Here is an 8,107-nt window from a genome sequence, read left to right as displayed (position 1 = left end):
AATTAATAGCGCAGACAGAAATAAATGGGTTTGGCCTAACAGCCATAATGGAGATGTGGTTGCAGAGTGACCACGGCGGGGAACTGAAGGCTGGATTTTAGGCTTGTCTTTTTTTGGGGCGAAAACGGAGGCGGGGCAGGAAAGTTACCGGTCGCGAATAGTCTGCGCTTTAGTATGTAAGTTTCAGCATCTGGACCCTGCATCAGGGGGCACAGCGCTAAGGGAGGCATTGTACACCTCTCGTGGCACAAGGGTGGGAAACTCGCAAACTAAACTGCCGGGCCATGTGTACTCCGAGAGAGGCCGGCGGGGTGGGGGGGGGCAGTGAATCTTAAAATAAAACACAAAAACATTCCCAGAACATTGCCCGCATCACCACAACACAAATGGCCAACAGGATTAAAAGAACAAACACTCGCACTTACCTTTGCAGTATTTTATCTTCCTCTGCACCACCGACTATGGCGGACCCCACTGATTTCCCAGGGATCATTGCGGGCGCACTTCCGGACGGACGGATCGGACAAAAGTCCAAACTCCTGCCGGTGTCGCAACCAGAGGCGTAGCTCTCCCCGACGGTGCTGCTCCGCGCCGACACAAAACCCGACCGGAGGATCACGATGGGCTGCAGGAGACCTGAACACCGCCTTTCACGCCGCTCCCGGGGCGAAACCCAGAGCGCAAAAGACCGGAAAATCGATCCCTAAGTATTCCAGGATGCTTGACTTTTTTAGGCAAAATGGAAAAGGAGGTCAGATTGTAGCTCTAGTAATAAAGAATGGGAGAGTAAACAAACAGTACTGAAGAAATTAATGGGACGAAAAGCCGACAAGCCCCCTGGACCTGACGGCATACATCCTCGGGTTCTAAAAGAAGCGGATGCAGAGATAGTGGATGCATTGGTTTTTAGCTTTCGGAATTCCCTAGATTCTAGAACAGTCCCCATGGACTGAGGATTAGTTAACGGACAGAAAATAGAGAGTAGGGATAAACGGGTCATTTTCAGGTTGGCGGGCTGTAACAAGTGGGGTGCCGCGAAGAGGACGAGGAGCAACGGCGGCCTATAAAGACCCAGTGGCAGTCCGGGCTCGGCGGCAGTCGGGGAGCAGGGGCCGGAGGAGGAGCAGCAGCGGCCTATAAAGACTCGGCGGCAGTCAGGGAGGAGCGGCCAGCTGCAACAGGGTCAAAAGTAAGAAAGAAGTAAAAGTAATCGAAGGGTGACGTCACAGCCGAGAGAGTAAGTGATTGGCTGGTTGAGTGGTGAGTAATTTTCTTTTTCTTTATCTTTTTTCTTGTTCTTAGCAGTAAGAAACCTTTGGCATTGTTGCCAAATTAAGTAATTTAAGGGTTAAGTCATAGCAGGAGAGCCCAGACCCATGTCATGATCCTCCTGTGCCATGTGGGAAGACAGGGATGCTTCCAGTGTCCCTGATGGCTACATGTGCAGGAATTGTATCCAGCTGCAGCTCTTGACAGACTGCATTGCGGCAGAGCTGTGCATGGATTTACTCTGGAGCATCCGCAATGCTGAGGATGTCATGAATAGCACATTTAGTGAGTTGGTCACACCACAGGTAAAGGTTACATAGGCAGATAGGAAATGGGTGACCATCAGGAAGAGCAGTGGAAGGAAGGTAGTGCAGGGGTCCCCTGCGGGCATCTCCCTCCAAAACAGATACACCATTTTGGATACTGTTGGGGGAGATGACTCATCAGGGGAGGGCAGCAGCAGCCAAATCCATGGCACCAGGAGTGGCTCTGCTGCACAGGAGACCAGGAAAAAGAGTGGGAGAGCTATAGTGATAGGGGATTCTATTGTAAGGGGAACAGATAGGCGTTTCTGCGGCCGCAATCGAGACTCCAGGATGGTATGTTGCCTCCCTGGTGCAAGGGTCAAGGATGTCTCGGAGCGGCTGCAGCGCATTCTGGAGGGGGAGGGTGAACAGCCTGCTGTCGTGGTACATATAGGTACCAACGATATAGGTCAAAAACGGGATGAGGTCCTACAAGCTGAGTTTAGGGAGCTAGGAGTTAAATTTAAAAAGTAGGACCTCAAAGGTAGTAATCTCAGGACTGCTACCAGTGCCACGTACCAGTCAGAGTAGGAATTGGAGGATTACTCAACTAAATACGTGGCTTGACGAATGGTGCAAGGGGGAGGATTCAAATTCCTGGGACATTGGAACCGGTTCTGGGGGTGGTGGGACCTGTACAAACCGGGCGATCTGCACCTGGGCAGGACCGGAATTGATGTCCTAGGCGGAATGTTTGCGAGTGATGTTGGGGAGGGTTTAAACTAAGAAGACAGGGGGATGGGAATCTATGCAGAGAGGCAGAGGGAAGTAAAAAGGGGCAGAAGCAAAAGGTAGAAAGGAGAAAAGCAAGAGTGGAGGGCAGAGAAATCAAGGGCAAAAATCAAAAAGGGCCACATTACAACATAATTCTAAAAGGACAAAGAGTGTTAAAAAAACAAGCCTGAAGGCTCTGAGTTTCAATGTGAGGAGCATTCGTAATAAGATGGATGAATTGACTATGCAGATAGCTGTTAACGGATATGATGTAATTGGGATTACGGAGACATGGCTCCAAGATAACCAAGGCTGGGAACTCAACATCCAGTGGTATTCAATATTCAGGAAGGACAGGCAGGAAGGAAAAGGAGGTGGGATAGCGTTGCTGGTTAAAGAGGAGATTAACGCAATAGTAAGGAAGGACATTAGCGTGGATGATGTGGAATCTATATGGGTAGAGCTGCGAAACACCAAAGGGCAGAAAACGTTAGTGGGAGTTGCATACAGACCACCAAACAGTAATAGGGAGGTTGGGGATGGCATCAAACAGGAAATTAGGGGCGCGTACAATAACTTTAACCTGCATATTGATTGGGCTAACTAAACTGGCAGCAATACTATGGAGGAGGATTTCCTGAGGTGTATAAGGGATGGTTTTCTAGACCAATATGTCGAGGAACCAATGAGAGAACAGGCCATTCCAGACTGGGTCTTGTGTAACAAGAGAGGATTAATTAGCAATCTGGTCGTGCGGGGCCCCTTGGGGAAGAGTGACCATAATATGGTAGAATTCTTCATTAAGATGGAGAGTGACACAGTTAATCCAGAGACTAGGGTCCTGAATTTAAAGAAAGAAAACTTTGACGATATGAGACGTGAATTGGCTAGGATAGACTGGAGAATGATACTTAAAGGGTTGACCGTGGATAGGCAATGGCAGACATTTAAATGTCACATGGATGAACTGCAACAATTGTACATCCCTGAGTGGCGTAAGAATAAAAAGGGGAAGGTGGATCAACCGTGGCCAACAAGGGAAATTAGGGAAAATGTTAAGTCCAAGGAAGAGACATCTAAATTGTCCAGAAAAAGCAGCAAACCTGAGGACTGGGAAAAATTTAGAATTCAACAGAGGAGGACTAAGGGTTTAATTAGGAGGGGGAAAATGGAGTATGAGAGTAAGCTTGCAGGGAACATAAAAACTGACTGCAAAAGCTTCTATAGATATGTGAAGAGAAAAAGATTAGTGAAGACTAATATAGATCCCTTGCAGTGTGTATCAGGAGAATTCATAATGGGGAACAAGGAAATGGCAGACCAATTGAACAAATACTTTGGTTCTATCTTCACTAAGGAAGACATGAATAACCTCCCGAAAATACTAGGCGACCGAGGGTCTAGCGAGAAGGGGGAACTGGGGGAAATCCTTATCAGTCAGGAAATGGTGTTAGGGAAATTGAAGGGACTGAAGGCCGATAAATCCCCGGGGCCTGATAGTCTCCATCCCAAAGTACTTAAGGAAGTGGCCCTAGAAATAGTGAATGCATTGGTAGTCATTTTCCAACATTCTATAGACTCTGGTTCAGTTCCTATGGATTGGAGGGTAGCTAATGTAACCCCACTTTTTTAAAAAGGACGGAGAGAGAAAACAGGGAATTATAGACCGGTTAGCCTGACATTGGTAGTGGAGAAAAGGTTGGAATCAATTATTAAAGATGCGCATTTGGAAAGCAGTGACAGGATCGGTCCAAGTCAGCATGGATTTATGAAAGGGAAATCATGCTTGACAAATCTTCTAGAATTTTTTGAGGATATAACGAGTAGAGTGGATAATGGAGAACCAGTGGATGTGGTGTATTTGGACTTTCAAAAGGCTTTTGACAAGGTCCCACACAAGAGATTGGTGTGTAAAATTAAGGCACATGGTATTGGGGGTAATGTATTGATGTGGATAGAGAACTGGTTGGCAGACAGGAAGCAAAGAGCGGGAATAAACGGGTCCTTTTCAGAATGGCAGGCAGTGACTAGTGACTAGTGGGGTGTTTCAGTGCTGGGACCCCAGCTATTTACAATATACATTAATGATTTAGACAAAGGAATTGAATGTAATATCTCCAAGTTTGCAGATGACACTAAGCTGAGTGGTAGTGTGAGCTGCGAGGAGGATGCTAGGAGGCTGCAGGGGGACTTGGACAGGTTAGGTGAATGGGCAAATGCATGGCAGATGCAGTATAATGTGGATAAGTGTGAGGTTATCCACTTTGGTGGCAAAAACAGGAAGGCGGATTAGTATCTGAATGGTGACAGATTATTAAAAGGGGAGGTACAACGAGACCTGGATGTCATAGTACATCAGTCATTGAAGATAGGCATGCAGGTACAGCAGGCAGGAAAGAAGGCAAATGGTATGTTGGCCTTCATAGCGAGGGGATTTTGAGTGTCGGAGCAGGGAGGTCTTACTGCAGTTGTACAGGGCCTTGGTAAGACCACACCTTGAGTATTGTGTTCAGTTTTGGTCTCCTAATCTGAGGAAGAACATTCTTGCTATTGAGGGAGTGCAGCGAAGGTACACCAGACTGATTCCCGGGATGGCAGGACTGACATATGAAGAAAGATTGGATCAACTAGGCTTATATTCACTGGAATTTAGAAGAATGAGAGGGGATCTCATAGAAACATATAAAATTCTGATGGGATTGGACAGGATAGATGCACGAAGAATGATCCCGATGTTTGGGGAAGTCCAGAACCAGGGGTCACAGTCTCAGGTTAAGGGGTAAACCATTTAGGACCGAGATGAGGAGAAACTTCTTCACTCAGAGAATTGGGAACCTGTGGAATTCTCTACCACAGAAAGTTGTTGAGGAGTTCGTTAGATATATTCAAAAGAGAGTTAGATGTGGCCCTTACAGCTAAAGGGATCATGGGGTATGGAGAGAAAGCAGGAATGGGGTACTGAAGTTACATGATTCGCCATGATCATATTGAATGGTGGTGCAGGCTCAAAAGGCTGAATGGCCTACTCCTGCACCTATTTTCTATGTTGCTATGATCAATGCTGGGGCCTCAGCTATTTACAATCTTTCTCAATGACTTAGATGAGGCCACCGTGTGTAATAAATCCAAGACTGCTGACGGTACAAAGCGAGATGGGAAAGTAAGCTGTAAGGAGGCTGCAAAGGGATATTGAGTGGACATGAACATGGTAAATGGAATATAACATGGAGAAATGTGAACTTATGTAGTTTGGTAGAAAAAATAGAAAAGCAGACAATTTTTCAAATGGTGAGAGACTGGGAAATGTTGGTGTTCAGAGGGATCTGGCTGTCCTTGTACACAAATCACTGAAAGTTAACATACAGATACAGCAAGCAATTAGGAAAGCAAATGGTACATTGGCCTTTATTACAAAAGGATTGGAGTGAGTATAAGAGTAAAGATGTCTCACTTCAATTATATAGGGCCCTGGTGAGACCACACCTGGAGTACTGTGTACAGTGTTGGTCTCCTTACCTAAGGAAGGATATACTTACCATAGAGAGAGTGCAACGAAAGTTCACCAGACTGATTCCTGGGATGGGGGGATTGCCCTATGAGGAGAGATTGAGGAGACTAGGCCTATATTCTCTAGAATTTAGAAGAATGAGAGGTGATCTCATTGAAACATATAAAATTCTTGGGTTTGACAGAGTAGATGCTGTGAGAATGTTTCCCCTGGCTGGGGATTCTAGAACCATAAGAAATAGGAGCAGGAGCCGGCCATTTGGCCCCTCGAACCTGCTCCGCCATTCAATGGGATCATGGCTGATCGGATCTTGGCCTCAACTCCACTTCCCCGCCCACTCCCCATAACCCTTGACTCCCTTATCATTCAAAAACCTGTCTATCTCCAACTTAAATATATTCAATGACCCAGCCTCCACAGCTGTCTGGGGCAGAGAATTCCAAAAATTCATGACCCTCTGAAGAAATTCCTCCTCATTTCCATTTTAAATAGGCGATCCCTTATTCTGAAACTATGCCCCCTAGTTCTAGATTCCCCCACAAGAGGAAACATCCTCTCTGCATCTACATTGTCGAGCCCCCGCAGAATCTTATAGGTTTCAAGAAGATCACCTCTCATTCTTCTAAACTCCAATGAGTATAGGCCTAACCTGCTCAACCTTTCTTCATAAGATGGTACATCAGTCATTGAAAGTTGGCATGCAGGTACAGCAGGCGGTAAAGAAGGCAAATGGTATTTTGGCCTTCATAGCTAGGGGATTTGAGTATTGGAGCAGGGAGGTCTTACTGCAGTTGTACAGGGCCTTGGTGAGGCCTCACCTGGAATATTGTGTTCAGTTTTGGTCTCCTAATCTGAGGAAGGACGTTCTTGCTATTGAGGGAATGCAGCGAAGGTTCACCAGACTGATTTCCAGGATGGCAGGACTGACATATGAGGAGAGACTGGATCGACTGGGCCAGTATTCATTGGAGTTTAGAAGAATGAGAGGGGATCTCATAGAAACATATAAAATTCTGATGGGACTGGACAGGCTAGATGCAGGAAGAATGTTCCCTATGTTGTGGAAGTCCAGAACCATGGGTCACGGTCTAAGGATAAGGGGTAAGCCATTTAGGACCGAGATGAGGAGAAACTTCTTCACTCAGAGAGTTGTGAACCTGTGGAATTCTCTACCGCAGAGAGTTGTTGATGCCAGTTCGTTAGATATAGTCAAGAGGGAGTTAGATATGGCCCTTATGGCTAAAGGGATCAAGGGGTACGGAGAGAAAGCAGGAATGGGGTACTGATCAGCCATGATCTTATTGAATGGTAGTGCAGGCTCGAAGGGCCGAATGGCCTACTCCTGCACCTATTTTCTATGTTTCTATTTTTCATCTCAGGAATCAACCTTATGAACCTTCTCTGAACTGCCTCCAATGCAAGTATATCCCTCAATTAAGGAGACCAAAACTGTACGCAGTACTCCAGGTGTGATCTCACCAATACCCTGTACAGTTGTTCCATTTGCCTTCGTAATTACTTGCTGTACCTACAATGGTAAGTTTTTGCGTTTAATGTACAAGGACCCCCAGATCCCTCTGTATCTCAACATTTTGTAATCTCTCTCCATTTAATATTATTTGCTTTTTTATTTTTCCTGCCAAAGTGGATAACCTCACATTTTCCACATTATATTCCATCTGCAAAATTTTTGCCCACTCACTTAGCCTGTCTATATCCCTTTGCAGATTCATTGCTTCCTCCTCACAACTTGCTTTCCCACCTATCTTTGTATCATCAGCAAACCTGGCTGCATTACACTCGGTCCCTTCATCCAAGTCATTACTATAAATTGTAAATAGTTGAGGCCCCAGCACTTATTCCTGTGGCATCCCACTAGTTACAGTTTGACAATCTGAAAATGATCCATTTCTCCCAACTCTCAGTTAGCCAATCCTTTATCCATGCTAATATATTACCCCCAACCCCGTGAGCTCTTATCTTGTGTGTGGCCTTTTATGTGGCACCTTATCGAATGCCTTCTGGAAATCCAAATAGACGACATCTACTATTTCCCCTTTATCCAGCCTGCTCATTACATCCTCAAAGAACTCCAGCAAATTTGTCAAATATGATTTCCCTTTCATAAAACCATGCTGACTCTGCTTGACTGTATTATGATTTTCTTTATGTCCTGCTAATACTTCCTTAATAATGAACTCCGGCATTTTCCCAATGACAGATGTTAGACTAACTAGTCTATGTTTCCTGCTTTCTATCTCCCTCCTTTCTTAAATAGGGGAATTACATTTGCGGTTTTCCAATTCACTGG

At 45.5% G+C, this 8,107-nt stretch overlaps 1 protein-coding gene across 3 annotated transcripts in view; it reads left to right on the top strand.

Moving 5' to 3' along the window:
- The first annotated feature begins 530 nt into the window (after positions 1-530).
- Positions 531-8,107, top strand: part of LOC139233989 (zinc-binding protein A33-like) — a 36,554-nt gene continuing 28,977 nt past the window's right edge. For 2 of the 3 annotated variants that reach the window (XM_070864761.1, XM_070864758.1), the window contains exon 1: positions 531-1,260. The gene's annotated coding sequence lies outside the window, so the exon portion shown is untranslated. Of the gene's footprint in view, positions 1,261-7,175; positions 7,333-8,107 lie in introns of all 3 variants that reach the window. The other variant, XM_070864759.1, reaches the window with a different exon arrangement.

This window comes from Pristiophorus japonicus, chromosome 21 (assembly GCF_044704955.1).
Source record: "Pristiophorus japonicus isolate sPriJap1 chromosome 21, sPriJap1.hap1, whole genome shotgun sequence".
Taxonomy (NCBI): Eukaryota; Metazoa; Chordata; class Chondrichthyes; family Pristiophoridae; genus Pristiophorus; species Pristiophorus japonicus.
Note: the sequence above shows the minus strand (reverse complement) of the source record. Positions and strands in the feature narration are given on the sequence as shown.